We start from the raw sequence: 16,716 nt of genomic DNA, 5'->3' as shown, positions 1-16,716 counted from the left end.
GCCCTGCATGTCATTCACGCCAAAAGCAGTAGAGGATTACAAAAGTGAGTTCTATTCTTAGAAAGTAATGGAAAAGTGTAAAGGATGGTGGACCATATAAGATTGCAATTTTTCTATTAAGTTTCAAAAATCAAATTTCTTTTATGGTCCGATTACATTAGAGGCAAGTTTAAGGGAGCAAAGTAGGACAAATTCAAAAGAGGATTCCTTGATTAAAATATTTTTCTAATTTTTCCAACTTGGGATATAATGCAAAGTTTTAGTATGGGGGTATTCTTGTTCTTCTATTTTGAGCAATATATTAAAGAAACAGGATTAGAAATTTTTGGCTTTACTTTATAGTGGGATTTGAAAAGAAAAGTTTGTTTTCAGAATTTTGTGTGCATATTCACTGCAAACACTCACGAGACACAACTCGTCCACTAGGGTAACCTAGGCGTTTAAAGGCTTGTTGCACGTGCTAAGTGCAATCGTGATTCCTACGAAAGTGAGTTAGGATTTTATTTTGTTCCTATTTTTTCTTTATTTTCTTCTTGTTTGCTTCAAATCAAACTTATCCGAAGCTTCAAATCAAAATTTTCATTTGTGATACTTTTCGGTGTAAGAAGATGAATGTGGATTGAGTTATAAAGCATCTAAAATCTTGAATTGGATAAGGTGAATTCACCTCAATTGGTTTACCCCTTGCATTCATTTTGGAGAAGTTTTTCCAGATTGAGGTCCGAAGATCTCTTTGAACCGATTTCACATTCAGGTTTGTCTACAGGGTTAGAATTCAGGTTCTTATCTCAGATTTTGTCACCGGGACTCACGAAATTCGCAAAAAGGAAGAGAATTTGAGGAATTTAGAAGTTTCAGTTTTGCTGCATTTAGAGAGCGAATTTCGGTCAAAGTGTTGCAAAATTCAATTGGCTATTTCGATCAGGGTAGTGAGAGTAAGCAGAGATTTTCGAATTTTCAGCCTCGGATTAAAATCCTCTTCATTTCCCTGGAAAAAAGAGATTCGGATATTCGGCAATTTGGAAATACCAAGAAGCTGAGACTCGGAATTAAGAGGGAGGAAAAAGAAAAGAAAATTTCTTTTGGGTGTATGGAGCTTCCTCAACCTAGACCGTTTAGAACCGAAGGTATCCATTAATTAAAAAGTGAGCGTTTTTCACTTTATATTTCTCCTATTTTATTTAGTTATGGTGTTGTGAAGCGAAACAATATTTGATTTGAAGTTACTGGGTTATCATGTGATTACAGGGAAAAAAACCTACCCATGATTTTCTCTCACTATACAACGATTCCTCTTTCCAGCGCCAGGATCCAAGGCCGCCTTCTCAAGGTACACTCATATAACAATAGAATTTACTTTTGCTTTCTCAATGCCCTTACTTTATAAAATGTTTGTTCTTTCATATTTTATGTGGGCTATAATATTGCCACCCCATTTTCCGAGTCTATTTTAAAGCTTTTGTTTGATTACCTGCCACAACACCCCATTTTCCAAAACAATTAGTGGTTACAATCACAATTACCAATGTTTATTTACATATAATAAACCTCGTGATAATCCTGGCCCTTTTTTTTATTGAGTATAATTTCATTACCATATGTATTTCTGATGCCCCACTCACCAATGTTGATAGTGAGCAAAAACTTCATTGATTGAGTATAATTTCATTACCAAATGTAGATATTTCCCTTTGTTCTGGAGTTTTTGGGAGAGTAATTGACGAACTTTCACCAGCATGTTTTAACTCAGGTATTTTTCTTTGATTTTTTTAGTCTTAGAATAGTAGTTTATGTTAGTTTAGATTAATAAACTCTTTCTGTGATTCATGTTGTTAGAGCATGTAGAGCTTTTCTTTCAGTAGCTTCGTATCTGAATTTTGATTTTGTTTGCCATACTGCTTGCTTTAGCCTATCTGCTTGCTGAGTGCACTGGAAACCCACAGCAATGTATTGCAGCCCAAAAGCCCGGATGCGGTAACCCCTGATTCCCTTTTCCTCACGAATGCTTACAGGACGATTTAAAGTGAAGATCCCAAAGAAGTTGGGAATTGTCTTTGCCCTTCCCTACATCATCAGTCTTGGTATCCTCTGTGAATGGGTAAATCAAATCCCAAATGAAAATAATATCCAAACCTTGAATACTTGCCAATTTTATATACATGTATCCTCTTTTTCTCCTTTGTAATCTATTCTACTGCCTCTCTCTTTACCTACATCATCAGTCTTGGTATCCTCTGTGAATGGGTAAATCAAACCCCAAATGAAAATCGAATCCAAACCCTGAATGCTTGCCAATTTTATATACATGTATCCTCTTTTTCTCCTTTTGTAATTTATTCTACTGCTTCTCTCTTTTCCTTTTTTTTTTCTTTTTTTTTTCTCCCACTACTGAAAAGACCAAATGGAAAACCCTGTCTCAAAAGCTTTTACACTTCTTTTCTTTTCTCCTTTGTAAAATCTTTTACACTTCGTTTTTTCCCTTCTTCTCATAGAGTATAGTTATTGTATGGGGAATTTCAGATAGCTTTTACACTTCTTTGCCTTTACATTTCTTTTAAACTTATTTGTTTTTACATTTCTTTAATTTTACCTGTTAAAGTATAAACGAATAAATAACGCCTTCTCCAACAGCTTAAGCTTTTGGAGTAACTGGTTGTTTCACATGGCATCAGAGCAAAATGCCTGGGTTCAAACCTCCTCGATAGCAGAAATCCACATGCAATGGCCAAACCCAATAGAGGGGCCACATGTGCCACGTGTAGAGGCCAACCCAAAGAAAGAGGGGGACCACACATGAGGGGGAGTGTTAAAGTATAAACGAATAAATAACGCCTTCTCCAACAGCTTAAGCTTTTGGAGTAACTGGTTGTTTCACATTACCCAATTCATAAAGCTTTTACTTTCAGAAGGCTTTTACATTTCTTTGTTTTTTACACTTCTTTGTTGCTTTCACTTTCTTTTACACTTCCTCTACACTTCTTTGTTTTTACATTTCTTTCACATTTCTCTAACACTTTTTTGCTTTTACATTTTTTTTTAACAGAGTGAATAAACTTATCCGAAGCTTCAAATCAAAATTTTCATTTGTGATACTTTTCGGTGTAAGAAGATGAATGTGGATTGAGTTATAAAGCATCTAAAATCTTGAATTGGATAAGGTGAATTCACCTCAATTGGTTTACCCCTTGCATTCATTTTGGAGAAGTGTTTCCAGATTGAGGTCCGAAGATCTCTTTGAACCGATTTCACATTCAGGTTTGTCTACAGGGTTAGAATTCAGGTTCTTATCTCAGATTTTGTCACCGGGACTCACGAAATTCGCAAAAAGGAAGAGAATTTGAGGAATTTAGAAGTTTCAGTTTTGCTGCATTTAGAGAGCGAATTTCGGTCAAAGTGTTGCAAAATTCAATTGGCTATTTCGATCAGGGTAGTGAGAGTAAGCAGAGATTTTCGAATTTTCAGCCTCGGATTAAAATCCTCTTCATTTCCCTGGAAAAAAGAGATTCGGATATTCGGCGATTTGGAAATACCAAGAAGCTGAGACTCGGAATTAAGAGGGAGGAAAAAGAAAAGAAAATTTCTTTTGGGTGTATGGAGCTTCCTCAACCTAGACCGTTTAGAACCGAAGGTATCCATTAATTAAAACGTGAGCGTTTTTCACTTAATATTTCTCCTATTTTATTTAGTTATGGTGTTGTGAAGCGAAAGAATATTTGATTTGAAGTTACTGGGTTATTTTTGGAAACTTTCTTTTCTAATCTTTTCTATAGTTAAAGTTAGAAATTTTCTTTTCCTTTTGTTTTTGGTATTTTTCTCAAATTAGAAAGAACTTGGTATTCTTAAAAGGAAAGTTGTGTTCCTATTTTAAGAAAGAAAGTTAGTGGATATTTTAATTTTGGAATTTGAAAAATTAGAAAGAATACTTTCCTTTCTTAGTTTTGTTTTTCTTTTGGAATCTTTCTTTTAAAAGGATTTGAATAAGAAATAGAAATAGAAACTTGCTTTTTATATGGTATGGTGAAAAAGGAAAGAAAGGTTGAAAAAAAAAATATTTTTAGAAAGTTTACCTTTTGATTATAGTTTTGATTTGTAGCCTTTTTGACTTGAGCTATTAAGTCTGAAGGGTTTTTATGCCTAGTTCCTTAAAGCCATCTGGCTTGAGAGCAACTGACTGAAAACTCCATACATGGGTCAATTAGAAAGCTTAATAAATCAAAGCATTGCACGTAATCAAAAGTAAAGCTTGAACTCATATGCATCAATGTCTATGATATATGCAAATCAAAGATTAGTCGGACACTGCTTAGTAGCCTGGGTGTCTGGTGCATGCCCTGCATGTCATTCACGCCAAAAGCAGTAGAGGATTACAAAAGTGAGTTCTATTCTTAGAAAGTAATGGAAAAGTGTAAAGGATGGTGGACCATATAAGATTGCAATTTTTCTATTAAGTTTCAAAAATCAAATTTCTTTTATGGTCCGATTACATTAGAGGCAAGTTTAAGGGAGCAAAGTAGGACAAATTCAAAAGAGGATTCCTTGATTAAAATATTTTTCTAATTTTTCCAACTTGGGATATAATGCAAAGTTTTAGTATGGGGGTATTCTTGTTCTTCTATTTTGAGCAATATATTAAAGAAACAGGATTAGAAATTTTTGGCTTTACTTTATAGTGGGATTTGAAAAGAAAAGTTTGTTTTCAGAATTTTGTGTGCATATTCACTGCAAACACTCACGAGACACAACTCGTCCACTAGGGTAACCTAGGCGTTTAAAGGCTTGTTGCACGTGCTAAGTGCAATCGTGATTCCTACGAAAGTGAGTTAGGATTTTATTTTGTTCCTATTTTTTCTTTATTTTCTTCTTGTTTGCTTCAAATCAAACTTATCCGAAGCTTCAAATCAAAATTTTCATTTGTGATACTTTTCGGTGTAAGAAGATGAATGTGGATTGAGTTATAAAGCATCTAAAATCTTGAATTGGATAAGGTGAATTCACCTCAATTGGTTTACCCCTTGCATTCATTTTGGAGAAGTTTTTCCAGATTGAGGTCCGAAGATCTCTTTGAACCGATTTCACATTCAGGTTTGTCTACAGGGTTAGAATTCAGGTTCTTATCTCAGATTTTGTCACCGGGACTCACGAAATTCGCAAAAAGGAAGAGAATTTGAGGAATTTAGAAGTTTCAGTTTTGCTGCATTTAGAGAGCGAATTTCGGTCAAAGTGTTGCAAAATTCAATTGGCTATTTCGATCAGGGTAGTGAGAGTAAGCAGAGATTTTCGAATTTTCAGCCTCGGATTAAAATCCTCTTCATTTCCCTGGAAAAAAGAGATTCGGATATTCGGCAATTTGGAAATACCAAGAAGCTGAGACTCGGAATTAAGAGGGAGGAAAAAGAAAAGAAAATTTCTTTTGGGTGTATGGAGCTTCCTCAACCTAGACCGTTTAGAACCGAAGGTATCCATTAATTAAAAAGTGAGCGTTTTTCACTTTATATTTCTCCTATTTTATTTAGTTATGGTGTTGTGAAGCGAAACAATATTTGATTTGAAGTTACTGGGTTATCATGTGATTACAGGGAAAAAAACCTACCCATGATTTTCTCTCACTATACAACGATTCCTCTTTCCAGCGCCAGGATCCAAGGCCGCCTTCTCAAGGTACACTCATATAACAATAGAATTTACTTTTGCTTTCTCAATGCCCTTACTTTATAAAATGTTTGTTCTTTCATATTTTATGTGGGCTATAATATTGCCACCCCATTTTCCGAGTCTATTTTAAAGCTTTTGTTTGATTACCTGCCACAACACCCCATTTTCCAAAACAATTAGTGGTTACAATCACAATTACCAATGTTTATTTACATATAATAAACCTCGTGATAATCCTGGCCCTTTTTTTTATTGAGTATAATTTCATTACCATATGTATTTCTGATGCCCCACTCACCAATGTTGATAGTGAGCAAAAACTTCATTGATTGAGTATAATTTCATTACCAAATGTAGATATTTCCCTTTGTTCTGGAGTTTTTGGGAGAGTAATTGACGAACTTTCACCAGCATGTTTTAACTCAGGTATTTTTCTTTGATTTTTTTAGTCTTAGAATAGTAGTTTATGTTAGTTTAGATTAATAAACTCTTTCTGTGATTCATGTTGTTAGAGCATGTAGAGCTTTTCTTTCAGTAGCTTCGTATCTGAATTTTGATTTTGTTTGCCATACTGCTTGCTTTAGCCTATCTGCTTGCTGAGTGCACTGGAAACCCACAGCAATGTATTGCAGCCCAAAAGCCCGGATGCGGTAACCCCTGATTCCCTTTTCCTCACGAATGCTTACAGGACGATTTAAAGTGAAGATCCCAAAGAAGTTGGGAATTGTCTTTGCCCTTCCCTACATCATCAGTCTTGGTATCCTCTGTGAATGGGTAAATCAAATCCCAAATGAAAATAATATCCAAACCTTGAATACTTGCCAATTTTATATACATGTATCCTCTTTTTCTCCTTTGTAATCTATTCTACTGCCTCTCTCTTTACCTACATCATCAGTCTTGGTATCCTCTGTGAATGGGTAAATCAAACCCCAAATGAAAATCGAATCCAAACCCTGAATGCTTGCCAATTTTATATACATGTATCCTCTTTTTCTCCTTTTGTAATTTATTCTACTGCTTCTCTCTTTTCCTTTTTTTTTTCTTTTTTTTTTCTCCCACTACTGAAAAGACCAAATGGAAAACCCTGTCTCAAAAGCTTTTACACTTCTTTTCTTTTCTCCTTTGTAAAATCTTTTACACTTCGTTTTTTCCCTTCTTCTCATAGAGTATAGTTATTGTATGGGGAATTTCAGATAGCTTTTACACTTCTTTGCCTTTACATTTCTTTTAAACTTATTTGTTTTTACATTTCTTTAATTTTACCTGTTAAAGTATAAACGAATAAATAACGCCTTCTCCAACAGCTTAAGCTTTTGGAGTAACTGGTTGTTTCACATGGCATCAGAGCAAAATGCCTGGGTTCAAACCTCCTCGATAGCAGAAATCCACATGCAATGGCCAAACCCAATAGAGGGGCCACATGTGCCACGTGTAGAGGCCAACCCAAAGAAAGAGGGGGACCACACATGAGGGGGAGTGTTAAAGTATAAACGAATAAATAACGCCTTCTCCAACAGCTTAAGCTTTTGGAGTAACTGGTTGTTTCACATTACCCAATTCATAAAGCTTTTACTTTCAGAAGGCTTTTACATTTCTTTGTTTTTTACACTTCTTTGTTGCTTTCACTTTCTTTTACACTTCCTCTACACTTCTTTGTTTTTACATTTCTTTCACATTTCTCTAACACTTTTTTGCTTTTACATTTTTTTTTAACAGAGTGAATAAACTTATCCGAAGCTTCAAATCAAAATTTTCATTTGTGATACTTTTCGGTGTAAGAAGATGAATGTGGATTGAGTTATAAAGCATCTAAAATCTTGAATTGGATAAGGTGAATTCACCTCAATTGGTTTACCCCTTGCATTCATTTTGGAGAAGTGTTTCCAGATTGAGGTCCGAAGATCTCTTTGAACCGATTTCACATTCAGGTTTGTCTACAGGGTTAGAATTCAGGTTCTTATCTCAGATTTTGTCACCGGGACTCACGAAATTCGCAAAAAGGAAGAGAATTTGAGGAATTTAGAAGTTTCAGTTTTGCTGCATTTAGAGAGCGAATTTCGGTCAAAGTGTTGCAAAATTCAATTGGCTATTTCGATCAGGGTAGTGAGAGTAAGCAGAGATTTTCGAATTTTCAGCCTCGGATTAAAATCCTCTTCATTTCCCTGGAAAAAAGAGATTCGGATATTCGGCGATTTGGAAATACCAAGAAGCTGAGACTCGGAATTAAGAGGGAGGAAAAAGAAAAGAAAATTTCTTTTGGGTGTATGGAGCTTCCTCAACCTAGACCGTTTAGAACCGAAGGTATCCATTAATTAAAACGTGAGCGTTTTTCACTTTATATTTCTCCTATTTTATTTAGTTATGGTGTTGTGAAGCGAAAGAATATTTGATTTGAAGTTACTGGGTTATTTTTGGAAACTTTCTTTTCTAATCTTTTCTATAGTTAAAGTTAGAAATTTTCTTTTCCTTTTGTTTTTGGTATTTTTCTCAAATTAGAAAGAACTTGGTATTCTTAAAAGGAAAGTTGTGTTCCTATTTTAAGAAAGAAAGTTAGTGGATATTTTAATTTTGGAATTTGAAAAATTAGAAAGAATACTTTCCTTTCTTAGTTTTGTTTTTCTTTTGGAATCTTTCTTTTAAAAGGATTTGAATAAGAAATAGAAATAGAAACTTGCTTTTTATATGGTATGGTGAAAAAGGAAAGAAAGGTTGAAAAAAAAAATATTTTTAGAAAGTTTACCTTTTGATTATAGTTTTGATTTGTAGCCTTTTTGACTTGAGCTATTAAGTCTGAAGGGTTTTTATGCCTAGTTCCTTAAAGCCATCTGGCTTGAGAGCAACTGACTGAAAACTCCATACATGGGTCAATTAGAAAGCTTAATAAATCAAAGCATTGCACGTAATCAAAAGTAAAGCTTGAACTCATATGCATCAATGTCTATGATATATGCAAATCAAAGATTAGTCGGACACTGCTTAGTAGCCTGGGTGTCTGGTGCATGCCCTGCATGTCATTCACGCCAAAAGCAGTAGAGGATTACAAAAGTGAGTTCTATTCTTAGAAAGTAATGGAAAAGTGTAAAGGATGGTGGACCATATAAGATTGCAATTTTTCTATTAAGTTTCAAAAATCAAATTTCTTTTATGGTCCGATTACATTAGAGGCAAGTTTAAGGGAGCAAAGTAGGACAAATTCAAAAGAGGATTCCTTGATTAAAATATTTTTCTAATTTTTCCAACTTGGGATATAATGCAAAGTTTTAGTATGGGGGTATTCTTGTTCTTCTATTTTGAGCAATATATTAAAGAAACAGGATTAGAAATTTTTGGCTTTACTTTATAGTGGGATTTGAAAAGAAAAGTTTGTTTTCAGAATTTTGTGTGCATATTCACTGCAAACACTCACGAGACACAACTCGTCCACTAGGGTAACCTAGGCGTTTAAAGGCTTGTTGCACGTGCTAAGTGCAATCGTGATTCCTACGAAAGTGAGTTAGGATTTTATTTTGTTCCTATTTTTTCTTTATTTTCTTCTTGTTTGCTTCAAATCAAACTTATCCGAAGCTTCAAATCAAAATTTTCATTTGTGATACTTTTCGGTGTAAGAAGATGAATGTGGATTGAGTTATAAAGCATCTAAAATCTTGAATTGGATAAGGTGAATTCACCTCAATTGGTTTACCCCTTGCATTCATTTTGGAGAAGTTTTTCCAGATTGAGGTCCGAAGATCTCTTTGAACCGATTTCACATTCAGGTTTGTCTACAGGGTTAGAATTCAGGTTCTTATCTCAGATTTTGTCACCGGGACTCACGAAATTCGCAAAAAGGAAGAGAATTTGAGGAATTTAGAAGTTTCAGTTTTGCTGCATTTAGAGAGCGAATTTCGGTCAAAGTGTTGCAAAATTCAATTGGCTATTTCGATCAGGGTAGTGAGAGTAAGCAGAGATTTTCGAATTTTCAGCCTCGGATTAAAATCCTCTTCATTTCCCTGGAAAAAAGAGATTCGGATATTCGGCAATTTGGAAATACCAAGAAGCTGAGACTCGGAATTAAGAGGGAGGAAAAAGAAAAGAAAATTTCTTTTGGGTGTATGGAGCTTCCTCAACCTAGACCGTTTAGAACCGAAGGTATCCATTAATTAAAAAGTGAGCGTTTTTCACTTTATATTTCTCCTATTTTATTTAGTTATGGTGTTGTGAAGCGAAACAATATTTGATTTGAAGTTACTGGGTTATCATGTGATTACAGGGAAAAAAACCTACCCATGATTTTCTCTCACTATACAACGATTCCTCTTTCCAGCGCCAGGATCCAAGGCCGCCTTCTCAAGGTACACTCATATAACAATAGAATTTACTTTTGCTTTCTCAATGCCCTTACTTTATAAAATGTTTGTTCTTTCATATTTTATGTGGGCTATAATATTGCCACCCCATTTTCCGAGTCTATTTTAAAGCTTTTGTTTGATTACCTGCCACAACACCCCATTTTCCAAAACAATTAGTGGTTACAATCACAATTACCAATGTTTATTTACATATAATAAACCTCGTGATAATCCTGGCCCTTTTTTTTATTGAGTATAATTTCATTACCATATGTATTTCTGATGCCCCACTCACCAATGTTGATAGTGAGCAAAAACTTCATTGATTGAGTATAATTTCATTACCAAATGTAGATATTTCCCTTTGTTCTGGAGTTTTTGGGAGAGTAATTGACGAACTTTCACCAGCATGTTTTAACTCAGGTATTTTTCTTTGATTTTTTTAGTCTTAGAATAGTAGTTTATGTTAGTTTAGATTAATAAACTCTTTCTGTGATTCATGTTGTTAGAGCATGTAGAGCTTTTCTTTCAGTAGCTTCGTATCTGAATTTTGATTTTGTTTGCCATACTGCTTGCTTTAGCCTATCTGCTTGCTGAGTGCACTGGAAACCCACAGCAATGTATTGCAGCCCAAAAGCCCGGATGCGGTAACCCCTGATTCCCTTTTCCTCACGAATGCTTACAGGACGATTTAAAGTGAAGATCCCAAAGAAGTTGGGAATTGTCTTTGCCCTTCCCTACATCATCAGTCTTGGTATCCTCTGTGAATGGGTAAATCAAATCCCAAATGAAAATAATATCCAAACCTTGAATACTTGCCAATTTTATATACATGTATCCTCTTTTTCTCCTTTGTAATCTATTCTACTGCCTCTCTCTTTACCTACATCATCAGTCTTGGTATCCTCTGTGAATGGGTAAATCAAACCCCAAATGAAAATCGAATCCAAACCCTGAATGCTTGCCAATTTTATATACATGTATCCTCTTTTTCTCCTTTTGTAATTTATTCTACTGCTTCTCTCTTTTCCTTTTTTTTTTCTTTTTTTTTTCTCCCACTACTGAAAAGACCAAATGGAAAACCCTGTCTCAAAAGCTTTTACACTTCTTTTCTTTTCTCCTTTGTAAAATCTTTTACACTTCGTTTTTTCCCTTCTTCTCATAGAGTATAGTTATTGTATGGGGAATTTCAGATAGCTTTTACACTTCTTTGCCTTTACATTTCTTTTAAACTTATTTGTTTTTACATTTCTTTAATTTTACCTGTTAAAGTATAAACGAATAAATAACGCCTTCTCCAACAGCTTAAGCTTTTGGAGTAACTGGTTGTTTCACATGGCATCAGAGCAAAATGCCTGGGTTCAAACCTCCTCGATAGCAGAAATCCACATGCAATGGCCAAACCCAATAGAGGGGCCACATGTGCCACGTGTAGAGGCCAACCCAAAGAAAGAGGGGGACCACACATGAGGGGGAGTGTTAAAGTATAAACGAATAAATAACGCCTTCTCCAACAGCTTAAGCTTTTGGAGTAACTGGTTGTTTCACATTACCCAATTCATAAAGCTTTTACTTTCAGAAGGCTTTTACATTTCTTTGTTTTTTACACTTCTTTGTTGCTTTCACTTTCTTTTACACTTCCTCTACACTTCTTTGTTTTTACATTTCTTTCACATTTCTCTAACACTGTTTTGCTTTTACATTTTTTTTAACAGAGTGAATAAACTTATCCGAAGCTTCAAATCAAAAATTTCATTTGTGATACTTTTCGGTGTAAGAAGATGAATGTGGATTGAGTTATAAAGCATCTAAAATCTTGAATTGGATAAGGTGAATTCACCTCAATTGGTTGACCCCTTGCATTCATTTTGGAGAAGTTTTTCCAGATTGAGGTCCGAAGATCTCTTTGAACCGATTTCACATTCAGGTTTGTCTACAGGGTTAGAATTCAAGTTCTTATCTCAGATTTTCTCAGCGGGACTCACGAAATTCGCAAAAAGGAAGAGAATTTGAGGAATTTAGAAGTTTCAGTTTTGCTGCATTTAGAGAGCGAATTTCGGTCAAAGTGTTGCAAAATTCAATTGGCTATTTCGATCAGGGTAGTGAGAGTAAGCAGAGATTTTCGAATTTTCAGCCTCGGATTAAAATCCTCTTCATTTCCCTGGAAAAAAGAGATTCGGATATTCGGCGATTTGGAAATACCAAGAAGCTGAGACTAGGAATTAAGAGGGAGGAAAAAGAAAAGAAAATTTCTTTTGGGTGTATGGAGCTTCCTCAACCTAGACCGTTTAGAACCGAAGGTATCCATTAATTAAAAAGTGAGCGTTTTTCACTTTATATTTCTCCTATTTTATTTAGTTATGGTGTAGTGAAGCGAAAGAATATTTGATTTGAAGTTACTGGGTTATCACGTGATTACAGGGAAAAAAACCTACCCATGATTTTCTCTCACTGTACAACGATTCCTCTTTCCAGCACCAGGATCCAAGGCCGCCTTCTCAAGGTACGCTCATATAAAAATAGAATTTACTTTTGCTTTCTCAAGGCCCTTACTTTATAAAATTATTGTTCTTTCATATTTTATGTGGGCTATAATATTGCCACCCCATTTTCCGAGTCTATTTTAAAGCTTTCGTTTGATTACCTGCCACAACACCCCATTTTCCAAAACAATTAGTGGTTACAATCACAATTACCAATGTTTATTTACATATAATAAACCTCGTGATAATCCTGGCCCTTTTTTTTATTGAGTATAATTTCATTACCAAATGTATTTCTGATGCCCCACTCACCAATGTTGACAGTGAGCAAAAACTTCATTGATTTGAGTATAATTGCATTACCAAATGTAGATATTTCCCTTTGTTCTGGAGTTTTTGGGAGAGTAATTGACGAACTTTCACCAGCATGTTTTAACTCAGGTATTTTTCTTTGATTTTTTTAGTCTTAGAATAGTAGTTTATGTATTTTTGTGTTAGTTTAGATTAATAAACTCTTTCTGTGATTCATGTTGTTAGAGCATGTAGAGCTTTTCTTTCAGTAGCTTCGTATCTGAATTTTGATTTTGTTTGCCATACTGCTTGCTTTAGCCTATCTGCTTGCTGAGTGCACTGGAAACCCACAGCAATGTATTGCAGCCCAGAAGCCCGGATGCGGTAACCCCTGATTCCCTTTCCCTCACGAATGCTTACAGGACAATTTAAAGTCAAGATCCCAAAGAAGTTCTGAAATCTCTTTGCCCTTCCCTACATCATCACTTCTTTGCTTTTCTCCTTTGTAAAATCTTTTACACTTTGTTTTTTTCCTTCTTCTCATGGAGTATAGTTACTGTTGGAAATGGGGAATTTCAGATAGCTTTTACCCTTCTCTGCCTTTACATTTCTTTTAAACTTCTTTGTTTTTACGTTTCTTTAATTTTACACAATTCAGAAAGCTTTTACTGCCAGAAGGCTTTTACATTTCTTTGTTTTTACACTTCTTTCTTGCTTTCGCTTTCTTTTACACTTTCTTTTACACTTTCTCTACACTTCTTTGTTTTTACATTTCTTTTACAGTTCTTTTACATTTCTCTAATACTTCTTTGCTTTTACGTTTCTTTTCGTATCTTTTACCCAGTCACCTGTCTTTGCTTTTCTCATATGCTTTTACACTTCTATGTTTTTTTTTTCTTATTCTCATGGAGTATAGGTACTTTATTGAGGCCACGTCTGGCCACTAGGAGTTTTTTTCATGGTAAATTAGTGTCTCCAAGTGGTGAGAAGAGGGGTATGGCTGGTAGGAGAAGGGGAGGCTTGCGAGGGCTCGGATGATTTGAGTGTGAGAAGTGGCTAAAAAATCAGGAAAAAGTTGGTCGTATTCTGAGGGGAGTTTTTTGTTTCCTGGTTTTTTAGGCTTTTCTTGCCTACTCCTCATTCGTACCCTCTCCTACTTATCCATCTCCCACCTTCCCCCACCATTGGGTAAGCTAATATTCCAGGAAAAAAATCATGGTAGCCAAACATGCCACGAGTGTTGGAAATGGGAAATTTCAGAAAACTTTTACATTTCTCTGCTTTTACATTTCTTTTACACACTGTTGGAAGCTTTTTTTCTATTCTCATTCAGTATTGGTATCTTACTCACTGTTGGAAGCTTTTACTCTTCTTTGATTTTACATTTCTTTTACACTCCTTTGTTTCTACATTTCTTACTTTTACCCAATTCAGCAAGCTTTTACTTTCAGAAGGCTTTTACATTTCTTTGTTGCTTGTACTTTCTTTTACACTTCCTCTGCTCTTCTTTGTTTTTACATTTCTTTTACAGTTCTTTTACATTTCTGCAACACTTCTTTGCTTTTACATTTCTTTTACACTTCGTTTACCCAGTCACATGTCTTTGCTTTTCTCCTATGTAAAAGCTTTTATCCTTCTTTGTTTTTTCCTTATTCTCATGGAGTATAGGTAGCTTACTGAGTCTCGGAAATGGGAAATTTCAGAAAACTTTTACACTTCACCGCTTTTCTCCTTTGTAAAAGCTTTTACACTTTGTTTTGTTTCTTATTCTCATTCAGTATAGGTAACTTACTCAGTGTTGGAAATGAGAGGTTTCAGCAAGCTTTTACATTTCTTTTTCACCTGGGCTTATTTTCCATTTCTGTACTACTCTTTTTTCTACAAAAACTTCTTGAAGACTTGAATTCTTCTCACTAATTGAAATAAAAGAAGAAATGAGTCTTCTCATTATACCCCATAAATTATTTTTTCTTCTAACCATGATGGGTATTGCATTTTTTCTTCGTTTATAACATATCAATCAATATACAATGATATCGCTTATTTAATTTTTCTACCCAAAATACTTTAAATGCTTCTTTGAATTAACCATTAATTTTTTCTTTTCGTAAAATCTCTCTTTGATGTGTAACATTTCGTCTCACTTTTCAGATTTATGAGAATGTGCAGAGGGAAATAGATCAATAGTCAATTATAGCTCATTAAGGCATCGGACCATTATGCAGTTTAAAAAGGCATTGTACTCTGTTTAGATTTGATTTTAATTCTGATAATTGTTTTACTTTAGAAGTAAATATTTCATGCAATATGTAGATGACTGTCATTTAGAAATTTATATGATTGTTCAATTGCTAATGCATTTTTGTCAATGCACAGGGTTTTCTACTAGTACACACACACAGGTACACACTACTTACGTACATATGTATGCATGTATGCATTGTGTATTTATACATGATTCTCTCTGTTTTTTTTTGAATGATTGCCAATTTATTGAAAAAAGGGGGGGCCAAGATGGTCGAAGTACAAACATAAGATATACAGGAAAGAAAAATATGAAAAACCAAATAGGACTATGGGGTGGAAGAATATAAAAGATCCAACTCTTCTTTGGATAGTCCTAGCCTAGCCATTCTATCGGCCACCATGTTGCCGACCGATGATCGTGCATGAAGGAAAGAGCCATACTTCTTTTTACAGTCTCAGATCTCTTGTTATCTGGAAAGTAAAAGATTTTCATAGAAAAATTTGGTGGACTTTGAAAAGTACTCATTGAGTTCAACTGTTCAACATATATGATTTCATCTTTATTTACTGTTTAATGCTGAATTTTTATATGGATTTTTTTTTAAATATTTTAAATATTTACATTAAATTTCTTTATTCTGTTATTTTTGTTTTACTTTTTTAAGGGAAATGATATCGGCACGACCATGTTTTGTTATTTGCTGCGAGGTTCTAGTTTGTCTATTCTTTTTTAAGTGGCTTGTGAGAGCTTTATGGTAACTGTAATAACCTTTTGACAGGTCTTTAAATACTAAAAGACAACATAGGTTAGCGCAAATATCAAAACACGGTTCTCTCTGTTACATGGGGACTGGTATAGGCAAATTGGTGTTATATAAATTTGATAGAAATTGGGTTGCTTGCAATGAAGTAAAGATGTATTGGAAACCCTAGCTCGATCGTGTAAGTTTTGACCATGTAATGACCTCTTGGTCGAAGAGTGTCCAAGAGATCCTAGAGAAATAAATGCAGCATTGATTGCCAAAGGGACTGTTCCAGCTACAAGAGAGAGTTCAGGTGTGAAAATTAGGGGTTGATTCAGAGAAAATATAATGTGGCAAAGGGAAAGATTGAGGAGAAGTGGAGGATGCAATTCGATGCATAAGTGGATAATAAAATGGGGTGAAGGACTAATGTGACAACTATTAAATAAGTGGTGAAACAAAGAGAACAACAGGCTTGTTAGCCAGAGATCTAGAGGATAAAAATGGGTAAGGAGGTGAGAAGGTACTGTAACAACAATTGAAACAAATATGAGGAGAGGATTGAGATGAGGAATGGTGGAGAGAAAGGAGGCACCTGTAAGATCCAGCCTTGGGAAACTAGGAGCTAGAGATAGGGGAGTGGTAGGCCGATCATTGGAAAATGCTCTAGACTCTTATCTATCAAATAAGATCGATCTGTCTAGATTACTTCAGAAGGTCTTCGACTAATTATCTCATAGAGACCTATCGCCCTTACTAATAATTTTCGATCCTCCCTTAATCGATGGGCTTGGTGAAATATTTTTTAATGACCCCTCAGACTTACTCATAGCTCAGATTTTCTGCCAATCGATGGGTTAGGTGAAATATCCCGTAACGACTTATTGGCCGTAGAATTCAGATACTAAGGTAATGATGGGGTGGGTGAAATATCCCGTAGCGACCTATCGGCTATCGTAATGACCCAAA

General features: G+C 34.9%; 3 long non-coding RNA genes across 7 annotated transcripts; all 3 read left to right on the top strand.

Annotated features, from left to right (window-relative positions):
• Nucleotides 1–501: 501 nt before the first annotated feature.
• Nucleotides 502–3,695, top strand: LOC143875881 (uncharacterized). 3 transcript variants are annotated; one of them, XR_013250227.1, is made up of 5 exons: nucleotides 502–1,127; nucleotides 1,249–1,330; nucleotides 1,682–1,750; nucleotides 1,909–2,098; nucleotides 3,044–3,695. It is a non-coding gene; the product is annotated as an uncharacterized LOC143875881 (long non-coding RNA). The 3 variants fall into 3 exon arrangements; XR_013250226.1 differs by lacking the exon at nucleotides 3,044–3,695 and having other exon boundaries at nucleotides 1,909–2,547; XR_013250228.1 differs by lacking the exon at nucleotides 3,044–3,695 and having other exon boundaries at nucleotides 502–1,145; nucleotides 1,909–2,547.
• Nucleotides 3,696–4,829: 1,134 nt separating this feature from the next.
• On the top strand, nucleotides 4,830–7,455 carry LOC143875880 (uncharacterized). 3 transcript variants are annotated; one of them, XR_013250224.1, is made up of 5 exons: nucleotides 4,830–5,455; nucleotides 5,577–5,658; nucleotides 6,010–6,078; nucleotides 6,237–6,426; nucleotides 7,372–7,455. It is a non-coding gene; the product is annotated as an uncharacterized LOC143875880 (long non-coding RNA). The 3 variants fall into 3 exon arrangements; XR_013250223.1 differs by lacking the exon at nucleotides 7,372–7,455 and having other exon boundaries at nucleotides 6,237–6,875; XR_013250225.1 differs by lacking the exon at nucleotides 7,372–7,455 and having other exon boundaries at nucleotides 4,830–5,473; nucleotides 6,237–6,875.
• A 1,702-nt stretch (nucleotides 7,456–9,157) lies between these two features.
• Nucleotides 9,158–15,002, top strand: LOC143875879 (uncharacterized). The gene is made up of 9 exons (XR_013250222.1): nucleotides 9,158–9,783; nucleotides 9,905–9,986; nucleotides 10,338–10,406; nucleotides 10,565–10,754; nucleotides 11,699–12,301; nucleotides 12,405–12,486; nucleotides 12,839–12,907; nucleotides 13,076–13,141; nucleotides 14,909–15,002. It is a non-coding gene; the product is annotated as an uncharacterized LOC143875879 (long non-coding RNA).
• The last annotated feature ends 1,714 nt before the right edge of the window (nucleotides 15,003–16,716 follow it).

Source organism: Tasmannia lanceolata, unplaced genomic scaffold (genome assembly GCF_043159265.1).
Source record: "Tasmannia lanceolata isolate RefF3 unplaced genomic scaffold, GAP_Taslan_0.1 ptg000004l, whole genome shotgun sequence".
Classification (NCBI taxonomy): domain Eukaryota; kingdom Viridiplantae; phylum Streptophyta; class Magnoliopsida; order Canellales; family Winteraceae; genus Tasmannia; species Tasmannia lanceolata.
The sequence above is the reverse complement of the archived record's forward strand: the minus strand, read 5'-3'. Positions and strand labels throughout refer to the sequence as shown.